Below are 14,189 nucleotides of genomic sequence, written 5' to 3'. Positions count from 1 at the left end.
TAATAACATAATTGTGACATTATTTCTTGAGAATAAACCAGACTATATTGTGTTAAGAGACATTTCTACCCTGATTGATATTGAACTATTTATCTGAAGTCATTGTTGATCCCCTTACCACAGCCCAGGTGTAACGGTGTATGGGGAATTAGTACATTTTATTTCACCCTGTTATATTTTTATTTTAGGTTGAAAGACAGAAAGCAGAATGATAACCATGCAGGTGGTTAGCTAAGTAGAAAGTAGAAATTTAAACTAAGATTCTAATCTCAAGATAAATCAGACTCAGCAGGTATTGCAGAGATTTTGTATGGATTACAAATACAGTAGCCATCATGCCATCAACCAGACTTCATTGAATACTTGCACTTGTCAGACCCTGTGGTTTCACAACCAAAAGTTAAGACACATTACTTGCCAGTACAAAATAATGTTTTCACTTTGGATTCTTCCCTGTGTAAGAAACTATAATGCTTTTATATCTGCTTGAGTCCAGATTCCTGTCTAGTAATCCATTTTTCACATCATCACAATCTACCTTTTTTATCTGATATAATCATCCAGTACTGTTTAAAATGTATTCTCTGCTTTAATCAGGCTAGCTTCCTTACACAATCCTGGTTCATATCACTGTCGTTTTTAGTAGCTTACTTCTACTCTGTGCGCCTTGCTCCTTTTCCATTTAGGATTCCCTTTGCCCTCTTTTCAACCTAGCCAAATTTAGTTCGGCTACCACTTCTTTCACCATTCCTTTAGTTTCCACTTCACTTCATACAGATCTTTCTTTTACTTAGTCTCCCATTATATATAACTACTATCTGTTCCACATAATTATTGTATTAGCCGTTCTAACACTGCTATAAAGAACTGCCCAGGACTGAATAATTTATAAAGAAAAGCGGTTTAGTTGACTCACAGTTCTGCATGGCTGGGGAAGCCTCTGAAAACTTACAGTCATGGTGGAAGAGGAAGCAGGCATGTCTTACATGGCAGCGGGTGAGAGAGCAAGTGAAGGAAGCCAAGGGGGAAGAGCCCCTTATAAAACCATCAGATCTCATGAGAACTCACTCACTATCATGAGAACAGCATGGGGGAAACCACCCCCATGACCCAGTCACCTCCCACCAATCCCCTCCCTCAACACCTGGGGATTGCAATTCAAGATGAGATTCGGGTGAGGACACAAAGCCAAACCATATCAATTATATATAAGCAAGTCTTGTTTTATTGCACGTCACTTTATTATGCTTTGCAGGTACTGTGTTTTTGACGAATTAAAAGTTTGTGGCAACCCCGCATTGAACAAGCCTGTTAGTGCCATTGTTAATAGTGGCATGTGCTCAATTTGTGTCTTTGTCATGTTTTGGTAATTCTCTCAATATTTTAGACTTTTTAATTATGTATCTATTATGGTGATCTGCAATCAGTAATCTTTGATGTTACTATTGTAATTGTTTTGGGGCACCAAGAACCACACCCATATAAGAGAACAAACTTAATAAGTAAATGTTGAGTGTGTTCTAACTGCTTTATTGACCAGCCATTTTCCCATCTCTCTCTCTCTCCTTGGGCCTGCCTATTTCTTGAGACACAACAATATTTGAATTAGGCCAATTAATAACCATATAATGTCCTCCAAGCCTTCAAGTGAAAGAGTCAAATGTCTCACTTAAAATAAAAACCAGAAATGATTAAGCTTAGTGAGGAAAGCATATCAAAAGCTAAGATAGGCCAAAAGCTAGGCCTCTTGTGCCAAACAGCCAATTTGTGAATGCAAAGGAGAAGTTCTTGAAGGAAGTTAAAAGTTCTTGTCCAGTGAACGCACAAATGATAAGAAAGCAGAACAGTCATATTGCTGATATGGAGAAAGTTTGAGTGGTCTGGATAGATCAAATCAGCCACAACATTTTCTTAAACCAAAGCCTAATAGAGAGCAAGGCACTAGCTCTCTTTAATTATATGAAGACTGAGAGACAGGAGGAAGAAGAAAAGTTTGAAGCTATCAGAGGTTGGTTTATGAGACTTAAGGAAAGAAGCCATCTATCATAAAAGTGTGATATGGTTAGGCTTTGTGTCTCCACCCAAATCTCATCTTGAATTATAATCCCTCTAATCCCTTCATACTGCTATAAAGAACTGCCTGAGACTGGGTAATTTATAAAGGAAAGAGGTTTAACTGACTTATAGTTCAGCTTGGCTGAGGAGGCCTCAGGAAACTTACAATCATGGCAGAAGGCAAAGGGGAAGCAAGGCACGTGTCAGGGGAGAGACCAGTGGAGGTAATTGGACTATGGGAGTGATTTCCCCCATTCTGTTCTTCTGATAGTGAGTTCACATGAGTTCTGATGGTTTTATAAGGGGCTCTTCCCCCTTTGCTCGGCATTTCTCTTTCCTGCTGCCTTGTGAAGAAGGTGCCTTGCTTCCCCTTTGCCTTCTGCCATGATTGTAAGTTTCCTGAGGCCTCCTCAGCCAAGCTGAACTGTAAGTCAATTAAACCTCTTTCCTTTATAAATTACCCAGTCTCAGGCAGTTCTTTATAGCAGTATGAAAATCGACTAATACAAAATACAAAGTGAAGCAGCAAGTACTAAGGTAGAAGCTACAACAGATTATGCAGAAACTCTAGCTAAGATGATGAAAGTGACTACACTAAACAACAGATTTTCAATGTAGGCAAAACACCTTCTTTTGAAAGAATATGTCATCTAGGACTTTCATAGCTAGAGAAGAGAAGTCAGTGCCTGGCTGCAAAGCTTCAAAGGACAGAATGACTCTTGTTAGGGAAAATGCAACTGATGACTTTAAGTTGAGGCCAGTGCTCACTGAAGATTCTGAACATTCTACAGCCCTTAAGAATTATGCTGAATCTACTCTGCCTCTACTCTGTCAGTGGAACAACAAATCCTGGATGACAGCACATCTATTTAAAGCATGGTTTCTTGAATATTTTAAGCTCCCTATCAAGACTCTGTTGAGAGCGGAAAAAAAAAGATTTATTTCATATTATTGCTTGTTAATAATGTACCTAGTCACCCAAGAGTCCTGATTGAGATTTACAAGGAAATTAATATTGCTTCCTGCCTGCTAATACAACATCTATTCTGCAGCCCATGGATCAAGGAATAATTTCAAACTTCAAATGTTATTGAGAAATATATTTCATAAGGCTAGACCTGCTTCGGTGGTTCCTGTTATAGATATGGCAAAGTAAACGGAAAACCTTCTGGAAAGGATTCACCATTCTAGATGCCATTAAGATCATTTGTGATTCGTGAGAGGAGGTCAAAGTGTCAATTTATCATAATAGAAATTTAGAAGAAGTTAATTCCAAGCCTTATGAATGACTTTAAGACTTTAGTAGAGGAAGTACCTGAAGATGTGATGGAAATAGCATCTGAATTAGAAGTGGCACCTGAATATGTGACTAAATTGCTGCAATATTAGAATAAAACTTGAGTGGATGAGGAGTTGCTTCTTGTGGATAAGCAAAAAAAAAAAAAAAAAAAAAAAGGGTTTCCTTAGATGGAATGTATTGCTGGTAAAGATTCTCTGAACATTGTTACATTGTTGAAATGACAGCAAAGGATTTAGAATATCGCAAAACTTTATTGATAAAGCAGTGGCAGGGTTTGAAAGTACTGACTCCAATTTTGTAAGATGTTCTATAGGTACAATGCTATCAAATACCATCACATTCTACAGAGAAATCTTTCATGAAAGGAAAAGTCAATTGATGTGGCCAACTTCATTTGTTGTCTTATTTTAAGAAATTGCTGCAGCCACCTAAACCTTCAGCAACCACCAGCCCCCGCTTTTTTTTTTATCACCCAAGTGGGAGTGCAGGGGCACCACCATAGCTCACTATGACCGCTATCTGCCCAGCTCAAGTGATCCTCCTGCCTCAGCCTCCCAAAGTGCTGGGATTACAGGCATGAGCCACTGCACCTGGCCTGTCAGCCACCACCCTGATCAGTCAGTAGTCATCAATACCAAGGCAAGACCCTCTATAAGCAAAAGATTATGACTCACTAAAGACTCATGAGCATTAGCATTTTTTAGCAATAAAGTATTTTTAAATTAGGATTTGTATATTTTTAGACATAATATTATTGCACATTTAACAGACTATAGTGTAGACATAACTCTTTATGTGCACTAAGAAACCAAAAAGTTTGTGTCATTCCCTTTATTGTGATACTCACTTTATTGCAATGGTGTGGAACTGAACCTGCAATATCTCTGAGATATGCCTATACATAATTATATACTATTTTATATTGGTTTTGAGTCATTTCATGCATGTAAATTTGAGTATCTTAATTAAATTGCAATACCTTTAAAGTCAAAGACTGAGTCTTCTTTGGACTGTGTATTCTCATGACGGTGAACTATTGACATGGCTCAGGATGTTGACCCGTTTTGGTTCCCGATGAAGTTTTGTTAATTTAAATGAGAAAAATAAGGACAGTGAAGTAAGTTTTTTTATAAAACTAAATGTATTTGGTTTATAAAACAGTTTACTATTATGCCCTTCCTATATTTTTTGTGTCAAGTTATCTCTTTTTCTAGATGATTATAATAGATGATAATTTTTAAATGTTTCTATTTGTCAAAGTACAACATTGTAAATCCTGTGTCAATGTCTAACTTTTCCTTGTACTCATTCAAATAATCTCATAGTCAGAGCTTATTAAATACTTATTGTGTCACACAATATGCTGGTAAACATTGAAATGGGGACGGGTTACTTTCATTCTATTTTAGAGTGGCACAGTTTCTATGGTATAGTGACTAATCTGAACTAATATGTAAAAGATTAAGAATCACTTGAGAATCATTTTCAAAGAATAACTTTTTTAAATGTAGCACACTGCTGACTTGTGTAAAAATTAAGTGTGATGCTGAACTTGTTTGAAACTCAAATTTTTGGACCCCACCCACAGACCAACTGAATCAGGATCTCTGGGTTTAGGAACTTTAAACCCACACTTTAAAGTAGTTCTGCAAGTGATTAGGATGCAGATGCTTCACAGAGTTAAGAACAACTGCTATCCTAGAAGGCTGATACAGATGTAAGTTTCTGTCTCATTTCTGCCAGTTATTGGTCATTGTTTTCTGGATAAGGTTTCTAAACATCTTTAAGTCTCAGTTTATTCTTCTATAAAATATGGTTACTAATAAGGCTGCTGTGGTGAAGGTTAAATGAGGTAATGGACATAAAGTAGTGTTACAGTGAAGGTGGTCAATAAATATTAATTTACTTATTTTCCTTACTTTGAAATTCCGTTGTACTTCAGTGATGAGTAGTATAAAGAGTTTCTGATTCATGTACTAGACATTGCTTTTGGCCGCAGATCTCATCACTGAACCAATCATGTGTTACTAAAGCTCCTTTTCCTTTTTTCTTTTCTTTCTTTTCTTTTTTTTTTTTTTTTATTACTCTTGAAGCCAAAGTTATCTCACTTGCTATTAAGTTGCAGAAGTACAGTACTTTCCTAATCCCCAGGCTTCTGCTTCTCCCATCCTTAACCGGCATGGGACCCAGTGGAAAGATTAATGGACTAGAAATCGTTTGGGTATTGATTTCCTACTTAGTAAAATGAGGGACTTTTTCACATGATTTGATATATCCTTTCTGTTAAAAAAAGAAAAAAAAGTTCTCACTTTCATGTCACGCATAAAATTGAGAAGACATTATTAAGTTTTCCCACTATTTACCACTTGCCAATGTAGACTCCTAGATTTACGTGGAAGAAAATTGTTTCATTTCAGAGAAGAAAATTAGCAGAGAATCTACTAGAATCAGTTTTTACTTGATATTGTCATCTCTTTGACTTAGAAAAGGGATGTGGTAGAGAGAGATAGCAGCTAGAGATCTAAGGGCAGGGAAACCATGCTTTGAGGAACCTTATCCCATATCAGAATCTCAGTAGCTCTTCCCTCTGTTTCAGCCTCACCTCTTCTAGGAGTTGTTCCCAAGTGGGAGGTGAGCTCTTTTTATATATTCAGAATATATATAATTCAGAAATTGGGAGATTAGAAGTAAGGTATAATGCATCGGTTTTCTAGGGCTGCCATAACAAAGGATATTGGAGTGGTGCATCTACAAGCCAAGGAATGCGAAAGATTGCCAGCAAACCACCAGAAGCCAGGGAGAGGCATGGAACAGATTCATTCTCACAGCCCTCAGAAGGCATCAACCTTGCTGATATCTTGATCTAGTACTTCTAGGCTCCAGGACTGTGAGACAATGAATTTCTGTTGTTTAAGCTACCTAGTTTGTGGTACTTATCTTCACATGGCATTCTTGTGTGTATTTGTATGTCCAAATTTCCTTTTTTCAATAAGGACATTGATCATATTTTATTAGGGTAAGACCCACCCTAGTGACCTCAGTTTAACTTGATTTCCTCTACAAAGACCCTATTTACAAATAAGATCACATTCTGAAGTGTTGGGGATTAGGATTTCAACATATCTCTTTTGGAGGACACAATTCAACCTATAAAACATGGTTCACAGCATCATGAGCCAGAGGCCTTCCTGGGCAGGATCTATATAAATAGCCTGAGGGCTCAAACCAGGACAGATATACCAGCTTGCCTCAGAACAAAATGCAATTCCTGGACTTTTACCTCCTTTGAAAACTGAGTACTAATTACTTATTTTTATATTACCAATGCTCTTTAAGTGCAACATACTGAGTACATGTGATTCATTTTATTTTTCTTAGAAACAGAGCTCTTAAAAAGCACTGTCTGGATATCTTCAGAGGGAAAAAGGAGAAAGTAAATTGAATCGGTGACACTTCAGGTCTCTCACAGAGGAAGGTAAGGTTTCAGTCAACAGCACATAGAGGATTATCCTCATTTACCCAGGACTGACAGTGTCTGTGAATTCTGAAGCTGTGCATGTAGTGAATATACAAGATAAAATTGAAATAAGAATAATGGAATAGCAGTTTAGAAATGATTAAAATGTGCCCAAGCCCTGAGTTTTCAGATAACTTGATAGTTTTCTAATAGTGAAAATGTTTAAGATGTATAGCCATAAAAAAGATTTAAAAAAGAAATAAACAGATGTATAGCCAACTTTTAATAATCTGTGCTATACACTCCATAGCAGGTCTGAAGGTAGCTGTATACCAGCAGCAGAAGGTGTACCGTGGAGCACAGTTTTGTGGCAGTACTCCCAGCTGACCAGCTGAGGATTAGTGACCCTACTTAAGAACAGTTGGCTAAGAGAATAGTCAAGTGAGGGGAATGTGCTACAAGAGAATCATGGTAGATAGAGATGCCTACAAAAGGGAGTGTCTGTCTTCTTGTTCCTTTCTGATCTGTAGAACCTGCAGGTTCACTGTAGAGCTCCCATTGGAGCACAGTGGAGCATGAAGAGAGAATCCTTAGGAGAGCTTACCAAGGAATTTGGGGGAAGAGTGTGTTTACAAACATGGGGGAAAATACTTACTTCTCATTTAGATGTTCTGCAGGCAGAAAGCTTACTAGTGTAGCCTGTATTTGTAGGGCTGCAAGCCACCAAAGGCTACTTGGAAGAGAACCAATCTTTTCTGAAGCTCTGTGTGAAAAGATACAGTGGTCGGGGTGGGGTGCAGAATCTCTAGAGCAGCTCATACAGCCACAGGGCAAAGAGAGGGAACCTCTACACAGAAAAAAAGATTGCAGCAGGGACGCAGGGCTAGTAGTTTTAGGACAACTAGACACTTCTGTAAGTACTCTGTCCTTACAGAGACCACCAAACCAACAGAAGCCACCAGGACAGCACACAGCCATTCCAAAGTTCCAAACCAGGATCATTCCAGAAAAGCCTTACATCTCAGTCTAGTATATGGATGGTTTTGTAAGATGACCTATGATTTTTCTGTTCCTCCTTCCTGCCCCTAACTTCAGAGAAACAGACTTGGAAAGAGGGAAGGGAGGAGTGAAAGAGCGTGCCATACTTTACCTTCTCCCCTTCTATTTTAAACCGGACAAATCTGTATTTTAATTATTAAAAGTAACCAGGAAGTTATATGATCTGTCCAGGATGGCATTAAAGAAAATGAAAGAGAAAAGTTTAAGATTGCATGGTTGGAGACAATAATTGTAAGAAACCAAGTAGTTCAAGTTTTCTAACGCCCTGTCTTATAAACACTCTTGAACCAATAATAATCCTATTACTGGAAGACATCTTCAGGGTTGAAATGCTACACATAATTGAAGACTACTGGTTAGACCAAGACCTTAAGAACTTCTTTACTGACTATTCCCAACATGTGGCGCTGGTTATCATTAAAGAATCATTGTATTGGCTGTTAAATATCTCGGGATCCCCTGTTTAAATCAAACTAGCAAAACACATTTAACAAATATATATTGATTGCCAATTATGAAGTAGATGCTATGGTAGGTGTTGGCAGTATAAATATGAAGAAGACATTGTGTGTGCATATTAATATACAGCGAATTAAACTTCAGCCAGAGAAGTACTATACTAGAAGGTTGATAGAAGTGTGGTGGTAGCTCCCAGGAGGAAGCAGTTGGCCTCCTTGGAAATGAGTAGTCTTCACAGAAAGTATGACATTTGACCTGCTTCTTAGAGGAGATGCATATTAAACCTATTAAATCCATATCAGCCTTTAACACCTTTGCTCAGATTAGTTTCTTGAGCTGTTTTTCCGCCTGGTGAGCAGATAAGAGCAGGACAGGAAAGTTCTGATGAAAGGAAGAAGTGCCAAAGAGAGAATGCCTTGCAAGGAAAGAAGCCTGGCAGGCAGGACCCCCTGAGTATCCTAAGGAGAAGTACCAGCAATTTAGGGAACAAAATTGCTGCCAGAAGGGCAGGAAATAAAAATTATGACCTAGATCTTTTTACTTACGTCTTCTCTGGTTCTATGAATATATCTCAGGTGTCCTTTTATAATCACATTTCATTAACCAGGCAAGATTAATCAGTGACCAGATAGGACAGTCACTGACTCTTAAGACTTTACGCTTTGAAACAATGTGTACAAATGTATAGAGAGACATGTAGACCAGCGGTCTCCAACCTTTTTGGCACCGGGGACTCATTTTGGGAAGACAGTTTTTCCACGGGATGGGATGGCAGAGCAGGAATTTGTTAGAGGCGTTGGATGTTGGGGGGAGGGGGTTGGTTTCAGGATGAAACTGTTCCACCTCAGATCATCAGGCATTAATTAGATTCTCATTAGTAGTGTGCAATCTAGATCCCTCACATGAGCAGTTCACAATAGGGTTCACACTCCTATGAGAATCAAATGTGCAGCTGATCTGATGGGAGGCAGAGCTCAGGCAAGTGGTAATGCTCACTGACCACCACTCACTTCCTGCTGTGTGGCCTGGTTCCTAACAGGCCACAGACCAGTACCTGTCTGCAGCTAGGGGGTTGGGAACCCCTGATTGTGTACCAGTAAAACAAGGGCTGATAGAGCTGCTAATGCCAACCTCAAATGAGTGAATGAGCAAATACAGAAGTACAGTTCAAGTATACAGAAGTTCTCTTCATCCTTGTAGCTCTCTGAAGTTTTGATGATTCTACTTTGTATTTTTAAGTTCCAATTTTAATGCAAGGTGTGTGATTGAGTGCTAGTTGTGTGATTTGGAGCAAGTCTCTGAGAGATCTCTTTTTAAAAAAATAATCCAAAAACTAGAAGATTTGGACTAAATTACCACTATGATTCTTTTCAAAGCTATCTTAATTTACGACTATTTCAAGTTACTTCAGTCAGTGCTAATGATACTGTAGTCGCAGATTTGAACCTCTGAGATGCAATTCACTTATTTAAAAACTACTTGATAAAGGTTTGTTGGGAGGATTGCTAGATAAATATGGTACACTAGTTAAATTTGAATTTCACATAAATTTGAATGTTCACATAAAGAATGAAGATTTTTAATGTATGTTTCATATAATATTTGAATATGTAAAAATATCCAAATATACTTAAAATTTATTTGTTCTCCATTTGAAATTAAAATTTAACTATGTGTTCTTTCAAAATCTAGCATTCTTACATCTATGTTAGCTTCAATATGGAAGCTATGCTCTGTGGAAGACAAAATGGTGTATCAGTCATAGATCCTTCACTCAGTCTAGAGGGGCAAATGAGAGTCAAATATTAATAATGATATTACAAAATGAGTTCATGAGAAATATACTTAGAGAGTGCTATAAAGGTTTTGCAGGAGGGACAAATTACTTCCAGCCACAAAAGAGAAGAACTGGAGCTGGGCTGAGAAAGATGGCAGGATCAAGGCTTCTGAATGTGGTGTGAGGAAGGGGTAAGGTCATTTCCAGTAGAGTGAATGGCTTGAGTAAAAGCGTGGAGATGGGAAAGCACAGAGGAAGAGAGGAGAGCTAGTCATTTGGTTTGACTGTGGCTTGATTGGGTAAAGGGAAATTAAAACAGAAAATATTAGAAAGGGAAGGCAGGGCCATACCAAGGGAGCCAGAGGTAGGAGGGATGAAGGCTAGAAATCTGAATAAGCAAAGGCATTTGATTTGATGCTTGAAGGTTTTTGATCCAGGGTGACACTGCATGCCAATAGCGACAAGGGAGGGTGTAAAGAATCATCCCAAATGAATCACTTCCAATAAAAACTTGGGCTATTAGTGTAGTTTTTAACACACAGCTTAAGAAACATATTAGGTGAAAAGGAAATATAAGTAAGTGGAAAAATCACAAGCTTAGGTATGAAAAGATTCTGGGTTCAAATCCACATTCTCCTTCTGTATGATTGTAAGTTATTTCCTATCTGAAACTCAGTTCCTTGCATATACAAAAGACTACAAATGCTCTCATTATGCTTGGAAGTTATAAGTACCACTGTATACCTGGCATATATTAGGAGCTCACTAAATACTAATTGCCACATGAGTTATTATTTACTTATTACTTATTCTCCTCTAGTCTTCAGAGTATCTTATTTTATTGTAGCAGGTGAAGATGCTCCCAAGAGATTAAAAAAATTTTTTTCAAAATATTTTTATTTTTGTGAAAAAAATAGTTTTCTTAAAATAAAAAACAACATATCTATCTGAACTAAAAAAAAAAAAAAAAAAGGAAAAATTAAGAAGCCAATATTTGGAAAATTTGGTCCAAATACTTACTTTAAATTGATTCATTCAGTACTAGAGAAAGCAAAATTTTCTTCCTAATTGAAATACCACATGGTTAAACCAGGAACCCTGGGAAAAGCTGGGGTATCTTTCGATAATTAGGAAGTGAAAGCAAGAATTTCTATTTAATTATTTACAGCCTGACCAAATAGTATAGAATTTAAGTCAGCAGGTGAACCAGGGAGTCTCACGGATCCCATGTACTTAAAGGAATAACAAAGCAGGGGACTCGTGGCCCGTGAAATCCGGAGTGAAGGGGAGAATTGAGCAGTAATAGGCTCATTTTTTTTTTTCTTCGTAAAGACTCATTCTGGGCCTGGCGTGGTGTCTCACGCCTTTAATGCCAGCACTTTGGGAGGCCAAGGTGGGAGGATCAGTTGAGCTCAGGAGTTTGAGACCAGCCTGGACAACATGGTGAAACCCTATCACTACAAAAAGTACAAAACTTAACTGGGTGTGGTGGCATGCACCTGTAGTTCCAGCTACTCAGGAAGCTGAAGTGGCACGACCACTTGAACCAGAGAGGCCTGGGCTGCAGTGAGCTAAGATGGTGCCACTGTACTCCAGCCTCAGTGACTGAGCAAGACCCTGTCTCCAAAAAAAAAAAAAAAAAAAAAAAAAAAGACTCATTCTGAATAATTGCCCTTGTTTCTGATTTTTTTCCTCTAGAATTCTGATTTTTTCCTCCATCTCAGTTGTGTCTTTGTCCATTAAAATAGGCCACAATCATTGATGATACATTTGTTATCTGAGATAGCACCTAAAGGAACAGTCACCATAGTGTCCTGTGCCCTGTCAAAGGCTGAAATAACCACCATTGCTGAAATTATGTGTTTATAGATAACACCTCCCTATTTTGGCATTTTTCTTTCAAAAATGAATTATCACCAATACCTGCCTTTATTCATACATTTTCTCCTCAACCTCGTTGCTGAGTATCTAAAATAGATTTGCAGCTGAAGAACTACTCATTCCCTTGTCTTCCCATACCAGGCCTATAGCCTGCTTTCAAACTTATTCCTATGCACAGCACAACGTGAGCTGCATCTTAGGTTTATTCTCATACTTTGTATTTGGAGTCAATAAACTTGGTAAGTGCACAGCTGTGACACAGTAGGATTCCTACAGGCTTTAAGCAAATGTACGTGACTTTATCAGTCCCAGAAGACTAGCCCTTGAGTGATTTGCTTGGGTAACATTTTTGGCAGTGCTTCTTTCTTTGTTTTTGTTAATATTCTGGATTCATGTTTGTGAGACTCTCAAATTTGTTTCAGATTAGATGAAGGTGACCTTCCCCTTCGCCAAGCAGAATCTCCCATGAGACTCATGAATCCTCTTTAGGCCAATTACAGCTATCACTTGTTAACTATTGGAGTACCTTCAGTCTTAAAAGAGCTGCTAGAAAATTAAGACTGCAACATGAAAGAAGAACAAATGGTCAGGCATATCACACGTTTTTATCAAGTGATTTGGTTTAGGACTTGATAACCTGGTTAGTGCTTGAGCACTGAGAGACATTTTGAATTTAAAGTAAGATGGAGAAAGTAAAGGAAGCTAAATTACAGAGGATAGAAACACAATCAATCATATTCAGAACAGAAACATCTTGGGCTTGATGTCTGGGAACAATGAGAAGATTAGGCTGCTTTAGAACTTAGCTCTCATTTGTTGTGGTGACCTCCACCTGCAAGAGGACACTCTCCCATCCCAGTGAGACTGAGGTGAGAATCACAAGACCACTGCCTTAGGCCATCATGGGATTCACTAACATCATTCACACGTCAGGAATGATATATCAGAGTGATCCCCTCTTTCCTGCTCATCTTTCTGCCTCTAGAAAAGACAGAATTTCACTGTTTACCTCGGGAAACATGAAAGTTAATGATAAACATAAATGATAGATGAAGCAAACATTGAAAGCTATAAAGCTGAAAGTAGGACCTAATACCCTGTGGTAATGTGTGCTCCTTTTTAAAAGAAAACACACATGAGTCATTTTAGAAGGTTAATTTGTGCTACCTCTCCAAAATATTCTCAGAATAATTGCAGAGAAAAATTGTGACAAAACACTGGAGGCACCATTGGTGAAAGAAAACTGTATATTCTTGTCTTTCAATCAGGAAAGAATAATATTTACTTGATCGAAATGATTTTTTTCCTCAGAAACTGTAGTACTGGCTATTAGAAAACAGATAATTTAAACTGTCATTTCTCAGAATGTTTTATCTCCATGACTCAAAGATAGTTTCCCTCCATGAGGAAATACCCAGTGTTTGTTTTTGAGTTGTTATCAATACAAAGCAGCAGTACCTTCACATATACTGTGTTTCCAGCTTTTCAAAGCATTTTCACTTGTTTCTCAATTGTTTATTACAATAATAACCCTGTGTTGACATTATTATCTTCATTTTACAAGTGAGGCAGCTCAGATTGAGACATTAAGGGAACTTCACAATATATTTAGCTTATGGTGGCAGAACCAAGGCAAAACCCAAAGTCCTTGCCAAAGACCACCTCCATTTGTCTTCAGTGGACTCCCTGAGTTTTTCATTGTTCTTCTGTGGTATGGCTGAGGCCCTCCAAATTTGGAAAAGACAAGCAAGTACAAGATAGGCACTTAGATTATCATTCCTCAACTGACTTCTCCACAGGCTTTTCCTCCTAATATATAAAAAACAGCAATAAAGGACAGAATAACATTTTAAACACTGAACTGTTGCTCAAATTTACTCCTCCTATATAATATAATTTGTTCTTATAAGGTTGTAAAACTGCACTGCCTACTTAAATTGCATGTTTCACATGTATATACTATTCAGCTCCTTTTCTCATCTCTGCAGTGCCTACCCCCAACATACTACTGGCTTAACAATTCCCATGAAACAGTGTTTGAATTTAAGAGGCAGGGTTGCGAGAAACACAAATGGCCATCCTCTCATATATGTGCTTCTATCACAGAAATTTGATTGTTCTCTAAAGGCAAGGATGGATTTTTTTTTTCTTCCAGCAGCTTCAAGGTAATTATCTACTTAACCTGCATAGTAGCAGTTGTT

The sequence above is a fragment of the Trachypithecus francoisi genome, unplaced genomic scaffold (genome assembly GCF_009764315.1).
Source record: "Trachypithecus francoisi isolate TF-2019V2 unplaced genomic scaffold, Tfra_2.0 Lachesis_group5, whole genome shotgun sequence".
Classification (NCBI taxonomy): domain Eukaryota; kingdom Metazoa; phylum Chordata; class Mammalia; order Primates; family Cercopithecidae; genus Trachypithecus; species Trachypithecus francoisi.
The sequence above is the reverse complement of the archived record's forward strand: the minus strand, read 5'-3'. Positions refer to the sequence as shown.